At 42.5% G+C, this 13213-nt stretch overlaps 1 long non-coding RNA gene across 2 annotated transcripts; it reads right to left on the reverse strand.

The window, feature by feature from the left end:
- Positions 1-3503: 3503 nt before the first annotated feature.
- On the reverse strand, positions 3504-10168 carry LOC144131552 (uncharacterized). Of its 2 annotated transcripts, none has more exons than XR_013314702.1 (3): positions 9985-10168; positions 5748-5855; positions 3504-3893 (listed from the first exon to the last, which is right to left on the reverse strand). It is a non-coding gene; the product is annotated as an uncharacterized LOC144131552 (long non-coding RNA). The 2 variants fall into 2 exon arrangements; XR_013314701.1 differs by lacking the exon at positions 9985-10168 and adding an exon at positions 9587-9629.
- Positions 10169-13213: the final 3045 nt, after the last annotated feature.

Below are 13213 nucleotides of genomic sequence, written 5' to 3' on the forward strand. Positions count from 1 at the left end.
CTTTCCAGATTCCCCGAATAACTTCATATTTGTCGTAACACCAGACTGCGCGATTCTTCATGGCAGCTGCGTTTCGTTTTGCTTTCCTTATAATTCCCTGCATTTGGCCGAGCATGTGGTCTGTGCCATCGTTTATCCATATACCAAGATACTTGCACTCAACTATAGGCAAGTTTTTTTGTAGGGTGATCGTACCAGGCTCAGCGTTAAATCTCAGCCCTAGAACCTCTGCCACTTTTCCGTAAATTCTGCAAAATGTTGAAGGCCTATCACGCCGTCTGCTACAAGAACGATGTCATCGGCATATATCAGTACCTGGATGCGACTTGTCTTCAGTTGGCTCCTTCACCGCCACGATATTGTAAACCCTAATCCGCTCGTTTCAGTCTTCCGTGCAATCGCCCTGATGTAGCGCATAAATAGCAGTGGCGATAAGGGACATCCTTGCCTTAGTTCCTTTACGACCGCAAATCTTTCTGCACCTTCGATTTCCAGGGAATTCACAGCTACCTCGTTCTCCGTGTGAATGTCTAATAACAGACGTATTGTTTCACTGTCCACACACTGTTTTGCCAAAATTTGCCATAACAGAGCATGGTTTACATTGTCGTAAGCCCCTTTGATATCGAAGAACGCCATCCACAGTGACCGTTCTTCACTAGCAAGAATTTCGATGCTTTGGGTGACTGCGGATAAGTTTTCGTCTAATCTACGTATTTGTCTGAATCCATTCTGCAGCAGTTCTCCCAAAACCTCTGCCTCTTCAATCCATCCCTGTAGTTGATCCTTGATGGCTAGTATGCATGGCTATTCGATACCATACCGACCTCACCCTCAGAGGCTCACGGTACCTACTGCAATCTGTTTCACCTCTGCCTTTGCATACGAGGCTCAGTCTACTCTCTCACCAGCTTACAGCGATGGAATACAGAGCGCAGCGCAGCAGCGCTGCGGTGCGGCTCTGTAGCCGCTACTGACGATGGAGCCCTGGTCTCTCCGCTTCTGCTTACGACTGTACGTGCGTATTGAAACAGGATAAGTTTAGCGACCCGACTAGCCTGGTGGTGACAGCGAATGCGACGTTTTCACGCGACAGCGTAAGGGTCCCATGTCGCAGAAAAGCCGATGTCGGCGTTGCCGTCGGTGTGACGGACAAATTCGGATAGGCCAAAAAGGTGGCTGTTACGAGATGCTCCCACAGATGGCGCCAGCCACACCACCGGCACATCGGATTATCGGCGATCAGAGCCTACGTATATATATGTTGCCTCTGCGGGAGCACGCACAGGAACACCACCGTGAGCAACGCGCCAAGCGCACGGGCCATCGGCCGCCGTCTTCCTCCTCACCCTCATATAAACACGGAGCACAAGACACCTCAGTAACTAACAAGAGTCGGCTCTGAAGCTGCTACGCAGCAGACCCACCGCTGTATTCCTAGTAACAGCGCCTATATAGCCTACACAGGAATCGAACCCCTGACCCTCTGGTTGTGATTCAGACAAGCTATAGCGCTAGGCCACGCAGACACGTTCGTACGGCTTGGTTAAAGCAGGGCTCTATATTTATGTCGAGTGCTCTTTCAGATAACAGTTGTGATTGTGAAAGAGAAAGAAGTGTTGGTGTCTGCGTCATACCCTTAACCGCAAAGATGAAGTGTCCCCCAACTTTTTTTCCGAGTAACGCCGAACAAGCTGAAGGTTTAAAAAGAAAGCATGCGGCTGATAAACGCCGGAAGGCCACGCGCGTTGCTTTGGGCTCCTTGGTTCTTCGCTATATTGCAAGTTTCTTCTGGCAATCAAACAGCTGGGCCAGGATATACAGGGAGTTAAAAATTAGGCTTTACTTATTTACAACAAAAATGCTAAGAGCAGTACAGAAATTTCATTATTGTAAATGAGTTATGTGGCAAGGCGGACATAATACAGGGCAAATAATTTTTTTCGTAACCTGAGTAATTTCTTGAAATTCATTAGTGTGGCTGTTTATTCACTGCAATTACCATGCATGCTTATAGCAAAAACTTATTCCCCTGTCACACGGACAAGTTTAGTGACACTTTCACGAAGCGCACTTCCCTTCGGTGCGCGCTGCCACACGGCGAAAAGAAGTGTCACTTGGAAATGATGGAAGTGGAGGTATTTAGGGAACGCAATTTTCTCGCAAATTCCATTTCTCCAAGTTAATTTTGAGTTTTATTTCTACATTTTAACACATGTTTACTACAAAATGCATCACGATCTGAGAGAAGTAATACTCCTGCTACACGGGAGTTTCTAATGCCTTCCAACCGAATTTGATTCGACTCGAATGCCGCCTAGTGCTGTTACACGAATTTTTGAACGGCATTCGGCTCAGATAAATTCTAATCCGTAGAGCTCCGCGAAGACATTCGAGATTTTGGAATGCCTTCGAATGATAGTACTCTTCTCTACATGGCTGTATACAAACAGCTAGTGCTCGTTTGTATGACATAAATAACCTCATTTTTGTACCGGCGGTACCCTTGCTTGTTTACGCCGTGCGACAACTCTGTAGGAAGCGCCGATGTGATAGCGCGCCTTGGAAACACTTGGTCCATTCCATTCCATTCCAAAAGCTTTTATTTCCATCAGAAATGGAGACCCCCTACTCCCTACCCCTGGCGCGCAGGCCTAGGGGCAGGGGTCGGGGCCTCCGCGACTAGATGCAGGCAAAGAGCTGACGTCACGTAGGACCGGCGCTTCTCGCTATTTGTCCCTGTTTACTCCGATGTGACGACTGCTTAATTTTAAATCGCGTTATCGAGAGGTTCGTTCGGTGACCGTGCGCATTAACTATTTGTTATCCACAAGCGACGGGGACGACTGCTGCTGGCTGCCTAAAGCAATACGCGGCACTCTAGGCCCCACCGGCGCTTCCCGCTCATTGTATGCGCGTCCTGTAATGTACGCGACAGTCGAATTCAGGTCAGTGTTGTCAAAACTACACTCGTTGGCAATTTGCGTACGCTAAAACTTGCGAATTCACTCTCCACAATCGCCGAAATTGCACACACGAACCCTGCGGACTCGTTAGGCCTCTCGCGGTAGGGGATCGTCGTCACTTGGCAGAGAGAGAGAGAGAGAGTAGCTGTTCAAGTGTGCGCATTATTTTTAGTTTCTGATGACTTAATACAAGTACCCGTTAAAAGGGGCAATCAGGAATATAATATCGGGATTTTAAGACCTTTTAGTTCTCAAAACATTTTTTTGTGTGTGTCAGATTGCTGCTGTTGACACTTAACACTGACCTTGCCGTACCAAGTGGAGTTCGCCAAACTCATTAGGGGTAAAGTGTGTTCTGCAGCGAGTGTAACTACACTGTAAAAAAAAATGCTCCGCAGTACAGAGAAACCCGCTGGTAATGCGTTGCCGGAGGGTTTTCCGCAACATGAGGTACGGACTAAATGTCAGAAACAGAGACTCCGTATGACGACTGTCACATTCATGGTAACGGAAAGTTACGCCATGCTATGCACGAGACCGAAATCGTTTCTTCACAACGAATGCTTATGTTTTGTTCTTATTGAAGTTTCCGCAATGTGTATGCATACGTCCTCCGTTCACTCGGAAGTCATTTCATCTAGAGCGGAAATTATCTGTATTGTAATTATGTACTTTCTGTAGTACATGAACATGCGTCTTCGTATAGCTTCTGCCCGCAATGTTCACTGCAGATATAGCCGTCCAGGTGCCGAAGAAATAAGTATTATGTACAAGGCTTTCCTTTACGCATATTATGTAGTGCATACGTACAAAGAATGCAGCTTAGAATGAAAGAGTGGTAAGTGTTTGGGTGAGTACAAGTACATACGTTTTATTTTCATGGCAAACTACACACATTGTACACCTGCACATTGCTGTCGGATCCATCTGAAAAGCATAAAAAAAATCCTCATTTAGTGGTCACACAACACCAAATATAAATTTCACAAATACATTTCAACCATCCGCTATTGAACAATCGGCTTTCGTAGAAGCTTTCAAAAGCCATTCACCGAGAACCAACCCGTTATAATTTATTGCCCAAAATTCATTTCTCATAACAGTAAACAGTAAAAACCACAGGTCCAGAAAGAAGCAGACAAAATGCGCTTTCCCGGGCGGCACTGTGCGCATGAAAGTCTTTACAGTTGCTTATCATTTTGTGCAAATAGAAAGTAGCTCAGGATGGGGGCCAGATGCAATTCAATGCAGGTGCCTTTCTGTACATAGTACTAAATGCACAACTTAGCGAGCAAGGAACATTGGTAACATGAAAAAGGTGGGAGACACTTGCCGAATTAATCGTCCATCCAATTTGTTATAGGCAAGACAAGACGAAGCGAAAGTCCCGCACTCAGTTTATATCCAGTTCCCGGGCATGCCCGTTGCGGCAGATTATGACGCTTTTTATTATGACACAAACTTAGAATACGGCCCCAGGAAGCACACTTTCCCAAAACCGCATGTTTTCACTCATAGCTTCCATTATCTCAGCATGTGCAAGAAAATGTACTAATATCTGATGTCAGTGAAAATGCAGTCACACGTACCGGAAGCAGCTCACTAAGGCATTCCATATCTCTGCAGTGTGCCTCACAAGGAACGGATGCTCAAGTTTCAAAAAAGGGCTCTTGGCAGAAATTTAACCAAAGGCCGTTGCCATGTGAACCTTTTCAAAATGATGACCCAGAAAGACGAAGTGTCCTCATGTGTCTGATGCAAAAGAAGGATGAAGGCATGAGTCTTTCTGCTTTTTGAACAGCTGTGATAAGTTTTTTACTGGTACTGCTTGGTGCAGCTTCAGTCTCCTTCTTGACATTTTGTGAAATAATTATATATCTGCGAAAGATCTCGCTAGCAAACATTTTGGCACTAATGGAGAAGCAAAAAGACCCATGTCCTAGGCCTTTTTTTGTGACACTAAAGGAAGGCTTGCCTTTTAGAGTCATTGATTACGAAGAGGTCCATGTGGCAACAAACTTTGAGAGAATTCCTTCAAGGGCTCTTTGTTCTCATGAGGTGCCCTGTAGATATATCACAACACCTCAGTGAGCTTTTACCAGCCCTGTGAGTTCACTGTCCCTTGACATCAAGGGCATGTACTTTTCCTCGCCACATGCAGCAATGATGTATATGTCAAGAGAAAGCATAAAAGATTTCTAAGTGCAATTCCAGATTGCTTGTGGAGGAAAGCACAAGAGTGGCCATGCTCAGCTGTTATCTTTGCTTCTTGCTCGAGTTCTACTGTGAGTACTATGTAATGGCAGGTGTCTGCATCAACTCATATTTAACACCCGTCCTGTGCGACCTCCATCTTGCACTACATGACAGGCAACTTTATAACACCCTTCATGCAAAGAGTGTCATCAGGGTCGGTGTGTTCTGTCAGTTTCCTGGTCCTGTGGTTTGTGCTGTGTTTTCTACTCTTAAATTATTTACTGCCTTCATTCTCCACTCCATGAAGCCTGAATGTGCTACGCTGGGCTGCTCCACGCGTCGTGGAGCAGCCCAGTGGCCATTTTTTTTTCATACGTCGGAGGCACTCAGCTCGAAAGCCATGCTTACTATATTCAGCAGACAAGGGTACATGTGAGACACATCATTAATAACTAATTCTCACAGTGGTATCTGGTGCAAGAATATCTAAATACTACTCAATTTTTGCTTAAGTTTTCAGATACACTCTTAGATTAAAAACATAATTTGGCTACATTAGCAGAAGCACAGCACCAAGGTACTCACCAGTTACCTGAAGCACTGTACACAAGTTCTCGTGCCATCATGAATACAGCACACTGTCCACGTCTTCATAATGCCATGTCACTCCAGCACTTCGGTAGCAAAATTTTCCTTAAAAAAAGTTTTGTTTATGTTAGACTGGTCATATTTAATTTTACTATATACTATGTACTTCTCATTGTACTGCCCCAGACTAAAAAATACCAATGAACACGCTTTGAATTATGTCATATGTGATCACCATTATGTGATCACCAATTTGTTCTTAGAAATTCTGATTGAAATAAATCTGACAAAATATTATTTCAGAAAATGTGGCACAAGGAAGAAGGACGCTAGCTAGGTAACCTGGACGAATGTTTTCAGTTGCATGCAGCCACCCGGCACCATTGCACACAAAATGTACAATAACGTGGGTTTTACCTTTCCGAATAGAATTTAATGCTGCAAACATTTAAGTAAAAAAATTTCAACCTTCCATTCCGCATAAAGGAAAGAAAATTCCTCTCGTTTTTTCACAAGCATCTGCAAGTACACAATTCAGTGAATATACTCTACAAGTACTTGAATCTATCAGCACGAGAAAGGGACGAGAAAAGAAACAAAACAAGCACTGACTCGCAACTGAAGTTTATTGAAGTGAACAGAGAGTATACAGAAAAGCCACACGCCACAAACTACACAATTACACATAAGCTACATCACAACATAAGTAAAAGATTGCCCTTAACATTCCTCTCATCTAGACAGTCCAACCCGCTGCATGTTAACGCTATGGGCAGCACACTCACACATTCGTCACCGAGTCATAAGATGTGTCTAGCCTCGATAATTTTCTGGTTAATCTGCTGTGAACGTAGTGCCAAAATGCGTGTTGCCAAAAGGAATGGCTAGCAGCCTTCACATCTCTTGTAATATGCAGATAAGTTACAACCCCTACCAATATCCAAATACCTCTCATGCTCCTGTAGTCTTACATTGATACACATTCCAGTTTCACCAACATAAACCCAACCACATGATAATGGTATGCAATGCATGCAATGGTTGCAAGGCACATATATGTTGCCACGTTTCACTCGACACATGTGCTTTTCCCTAACGAAATTCACAAAATTCTTAACAATTTTACAGATTGTAGACAACTTATTAGGGGCCGAACACGCCATTTTTACGTCATACCTTCTGGCCACAGTTTTCAAATTTTGCAACAATCTATGTATGTACAGTAACACAGTCAGTCTTTTGGCATCTCACTGGCTGGCCCCAGCCTGATCATGCCAGTCCCTGCGAAGGGGTTTCAGCTTTTAACATGCTAAAGGGAAGAATGGCACAGCATCAAGTAACGAGGAAAGCAGGACAGCACACCCACGCACAAGTGCCAACCCTGGAGCAGGTACAAAATCCAAGAGTGCGTGCTTGACATTCAGCGTTGACAGTCAAGGAAACGAGGAAACACGGATTTGAGCGCTAAAGATTGAACGAGCCCGATCCTTGGCTGCCAACGCTGAATGTCAAGTACACGCTCTTAGATTCTGCATCCGCTCCAAGGATGGCACTTGTGCGTGGGTGTGCTCTGCTGTTGTCCTCGTTACTTGATGCTGCGCCATTCTTATCTTTAGCATGTCAGACCAACTTGCCCAATCTTATATGCTCAGCTTTAACAATTTATCGCACGCTTCTGCAATAGCATGGTTGGGAAATCATGCTTTCATTAGCCTTAAAATCTTCTCTTGGAAACCAGTTGTCATGCTGTAAAAGCATGGCTTCACCAATACCGAGCCTAGACTTGACGACGCAATGCTATCTTTCACTAGCTTAGAATCGTTTGACCAACAGTCAAGTAGCTGCTTAACACTCCTGGGTGAATATCGCTAGCACACATGGCGTGTGCAGAACATCAAGGTAAGGTTCATAAACCGCAGCTCTTTTTGTTGGGACATTTTCTCCAAGGTAAACTTAAGACAAAGGCCTTGCTCCTTAAACAAGTTCACTATATGTACAGGTCCCACACTATCACAACCTTTGTAAAAGACCAGAAAATCATAGACGTAGCGAAAGATTTCCCCCAGCCCATGCAATTTCTTGGCAATCATTCCTTCCACCCTGCTTAAGAGAATATTGCTTAGCACAGGGGCAGCCTTCGAATCGATACATTTAGCAGACTTTTGAACATATGCCGCACTGCCATACTCCACAAACATGCTCTTCACTTCAAATAAAAGGAGGCAAGTGCCAAAAAAGACTTATGTTACACACCCGTTCCTAAACACGAGCTCATCGTTGTGCTCCGATATACACATTCATAAGCTTTTCACAAGATCTTCATACGGGATAGAATAAAATAGTTCTACATCGACACTAATCACATGACAATCCACTGGATTGCCATTCTTAAGATACTCAACCACACTGCGAATTGAGTACAAGAAATGGATCTTCAAGATGCGAAGTAGACAGATGCTTTTGCAAATAACCAGAGATAATTTTGCATGAATCCTTTAATGAAATTTATCCGAAGAGCATGTTATTGAATAGCATTTATTTGAAGAGCATGTTTGTAGAGTAGCGCAGTGCGGTATGTGTTCTAAAGTCTCGAATATGTAGTGGTTCAAAGGTTGACCTTGTGCTAAGCAATATTTTCTTGAGTAGGGTGGATAGAATAATTGTCCAGAATGTGCATGGGCTGGGGGAAAAATCTTTTGCTATGTCGATGATTTTCTGGTCTTTTATAAAGGTTGTGATAGTTCGGGACCTGTACATCTTCTCAAGTTGTTTAAGGAGCAAGGCCTTTATCTCAGGTTTACCTTGGAGCAAATGTCCCAAGAAAAAGAGCTGTGGTTTCTGGACCTTACCTTGATGTTCAGAACACTTCATGTGTGCTGGCGAGTGTTAAGCAGCTACCTGGCTACATGTCGACCATTCCAAGCTAGTGAAAGATAGCATTGCACTTTCTAACGCGGGCTCAGAATTAATGAAAATATGCTTTCACAGCATGACGACTAGTTTACAAGAGCAGATTTTAAGGTTAACGAACGCAGGATTTCCAAACCTTGTTACTGCAAGAGCATATGATAAATTGTTAAAGAAGCTGAGACAGTTTTGCAGTGACCAGCACAATCAGGCTGGGGCCAGCCAGCGAGATGCCAAAAGACCAGTTGTGTTACCGTATGTACATAAATTGTCGCACAATTTGAAAAATGTGGCCAGAAGGTATGATGTAAAAGTGGCTTTCTCGGCCCCTAATACGTTGTCTAAAGCATGTAAAATTTTAAGAATAATTCTGTGAATGTGGCTCGAGAAAAGTACACGTGTAGAGTGAAATGTATATGTACCTTGTAAAATGAATGTGGTATCAAATATTATTATCTTGTAGTCTGGTTTACGTAGGTGCAACTGGAAGGTGTATGAATGTAAGACTACAGGAACACAAGAGGGTAGGGGCTTGGCTAGGTGGTTGAGGTAACTCTGCTGTACACTGCACGGGATGTGAAGTCTGCTACCCTTTCCTTTTGGCAACACGCATTTTGGCAGTAAATTCAGAGAGATTAAATGAGAGATTATCGAGGCTAGACACATCTTATGACTCCGTGAAGAATGTGTGTTTTGTCTATCGTGTTAACACACAATGAGTTGGACTACCTCGATCAGGGAAATGTTGAGGGCGATTTTTGACTCATGTTGTCCTGCATGCTTATCTGTAACTACATGGTTTATGGTATTGCTTGGCTTTTTATATATTCCCTGTTCACGCCAATAAACTTTAGTCGCGAGTCAGCACCTGTCTTGTCTCCTTTCTCATCCCTGTCTTTCGTGCTGGTGGATTCACCGCAATGGCTCACCTCTGCAGAAATCCAAGGCATGACATTTTCCTCTTCACAGTCGTGGTTCAGTGCATAATATGGCAAAGGCTTTTCAATTCCAAGGAAAGTTCATGGCTCCATTGAACACTGCCTCCTGCTTACAAGACACAGAGCAGCAATCATTGTAGATTCTACCTGTGACACAAAGAGCAAAGTTTTAGTTTGAGTGGACTAAACTAGGAAAGCAGCACAATATATCTATAGCCAAATAACTGAACTGAAAGAAATAGAGGGTAGTGTAATAGTGAACATACTGATATATTGCAAGTGAGATATATGCATAATATATTGCAATATCCAACACTGCTACCATTGCCTTAGCCAACTACTTCATAAATAACAATAAATGCACTATCACAAAAATACTGATAACGTACTATTAGTGTTAATAGTAGCAGTGCAGGTTCCATGAACTAAAAAGGGCCCAGTGCTGACTGTCGTTCACACAGCAGCCTTGTGACCAATGGCCGGTGTAAAGGAAAGAGGAGGAATGACTGAAAAGAGAAAGAGCCAGGGGGAAGGAAAATAGGTATAGAAGGGCTTAGGATATCATAGGCAAATAAGGTTGTTTAGACAATGAGCACAAAATAAACATTACCACACAAGTAAAGACATACAAGACCAAACATATATATCATTGTGCAGAGTGGCAAACTTGATGCCATTTAGCCCAAAATATGTTTTCAATAAAGTGATTATAATTATTAATAGAACAACTGACCGAGTGAAACCATAACAGGGATGAACAAGGAAGTTGTTAATATTCTGGCAGAAATTAAAAGAAGAAAATGGATCTGGCCAGGGCATACAATGCAGAGAATGAATCACCAATGGTATCTTAGGGCAACAGAATGAATTTGATGAATTTTAATGGCACAAGGGCATCTGTGGCCAAAGAGTGCCTTAGCACAAGTTAATTTCGTCTAATCAAGGTGAAATCAGAGACCCATTTCCCAAGCATTTCATTCCAAATAAGCTGAGCACCACGCCAGGAAACAGCTTGTGCATTGTATCGCAACAAAATGAATTTCACCCTAAGGAAAATATAGCAGGAGATAGCTGATTATAAGCTCACTAGATAAGATTAGCTGACTTCTGATAGTGTGGCATGTAGCTGGTGCAAGACACAGATAATTAAACTGGAAAAGGCCATTGTCCTGAGGTGAATGTAAACTAAGCAATGAGGATAATGAAATTCGCTACACTAGAGCTGTTAAGAATCAGCTCAAGTTCCATGCTTCAAGATGATGCAAGTTTGCTCAGTGAAAAAAAATAAGTTCACCCAAGAATTGGTATCTTGGCGGTATCAAGCTGCAGGTGCAGATGAATTAATCCTGCCTCAGAGAAGAGCTACATAGAGCACAAAACATTTTCGGCCAGTCCTACACTGGCAGCTGTTAATAACTATTTTAAAACTGTTTTTCATTGCACAAACAATAATACAGAGTTTGTGTTGGTCATGTGATTATGTTACTGAGGCTCTCCTAAAAATTCTAGCCAGAGCCAAAATACAAGCTGTCTCAACTAAGTTTTTATATCAACAATGAGAACATAAACTCATGCAGATTATTCAAGTAGAAGTTTTATTCTTCATGACGTGCCCTACAAATTTTAAATTATACTTAAAAGTAATAGAGTGGAGTGCTTGTGCCAAAAATACTAAACCTCAACAACAAAGAGAACACAAGATAAAGGCAACAACATATTGCCCAAAATTTAAATGTTTGACAGAACAAATATGAAAAGAAAACCTCTCCACAACTGGAACAAAACAGCGTGATACCGAGCACACATTTGAAAATTGTTTCATCCAAATCCCCAGTCTGATGCTCCAGCACTCTTCAGCCAGCATGTCATGAAATGTACCATAGTTCTGGTAGCTGTAAAGAGTATACAGCTGATCCGGCATTTTGATATGTGAACAGTAACCCTCAATGACCACCAGGCTGAATACTTTCAAGAGGCTGTTCTAGTAACAAGACTGCAGTGAAACACTTAGCAAGTTATGCTGGCGTAATAATGCAAACCGTTAATCTGAGAGTTCGCTACCACGCAACTCTGTAGTAACTCCTAAAGTGTTGCAATCGAATGAAAAAAAGGACTGCCTATTATATAAACAAAAGTCAAGAGGCTGCAATGCAAGGCCACGACAGAAGTGCTGCAATACAGCAATAGCGATACAATGTACACTTTAAGCAACACAATGAAACATGATCTTTTACCCTTAATTATCAGAACTAAATATCTGTTTTCCTTGCTCTCTTGCAAAATTAAGTTTAGATCGTGAAAGCACTCAAAAAGACAAGGATACAGAAAGAGATTTCCACACAGTGCACATACTTCCAGTGTCTTTTTGAGCACATCCACTATCTAAACATGGTAACCCAACTAGTCTAAACGCTGTCGTTATTCCAAAATTAAGCCTTTCACAAAGTGGGAGCCCCTTTCCCCATACAAGGTGCACCATAACTAATCCAACACTTTTTTCATGATGTTTTCTCTGAGAATAAACACTGTTTGAAGATTTTGCAATAGTACTTGTCTTTTCAATTCTACGAATGTATCATGCAAGTGTTCAATGAAATGACCATCTGCCTATCTTGATCATTGCTCAAAATCAGGGTATAATGCACCATGAAGGGCAGGCTCTGCTTGATTTTTATGTTTTCCTAATGAAGCATGTACGTGCAACCCTTCTGCTGGCTTGTATGCAGCAGGTTTGTCTAGCTAGGCGAACTGTGGTTTTGCTATAAAGATGAAATGGTACTTTGGAAGTGAATGGTTTTCTAAAATGCATTTAACATACATACCGGGGCTTTAACAGCACCTGGTGTAAGCAACATCAGTGGGGGAACCGCAGGAGTGGCCTAGTGGTCCGAGCATCTGCCTCGCAAGCAGGAGGTGCGGAGTTCGATCCCCAGTGTCACCGGGTAACCAGCGGTGATACAATGGGTCGTTTCAATGGCCAGTTTAAAACTTGAAATAACCATGCTGCAATATATACAAAAAATGATTTGTGTGCTCTCTCTTACATGACATAGTTAATCATATCATAGTGTTGGTAGTACACAAAATGCATGTGTGGAACATATACATGCACTGTTTTTGTTCACATCTTACCTGCTATGTGCTGTTATGGCATGTTATGTGCTGGGAAAGCAACAGAGAGTGAGCAATGTTGTGTTGCAGCCTTTCTTCTGGTGGAATTTGAATCATGTGAGGTGCAGCTGAAAGAAATTGTTTCATACATAAGTATATTTCATGTAACACAACAAAAAGTGCACAGCCCCATCATGAGTTGTGGTTTAAACTAACAGCGAGTTTTTTACTACTCTATTTAACATATGATGCAAGTCAGTGATGCTGGAGGCACAAAACTAAATACTGTGAGGTAACAAGAGCTAATATGGACAATCATGCCTTTAAGAGATATTGTCAATATATATTTTCCTGAATGAACTAAAGTTATCCTTAGAAGCATTCAGAGGAAGATAATTTTGCTAAATGCCTTTTGCCAGAATAGGCCTTTTATGAACCAGTTGCAAATGAAAAGAATAACTTTAAGACCATGCTATGCATGCTCTAACGCCAAAGTAGTTGCATACA

Source organism: Amblyomma americanum, chromosome 1 (genome assembly GCF_052857255.1).
Source record: "Amblyomma americanum isolate KBUSLIRL-KWMA chromosome 1, ASM5285725v1, whole genome shotgun sequence".
Classification (NCBI taxonomy): domain Eukaryota; kingdom Metazoa; phylum Arthropoda; class Arachnida; order Ixodida; family Ixodidae; genus Amblyomma; species Amblyomma americanum.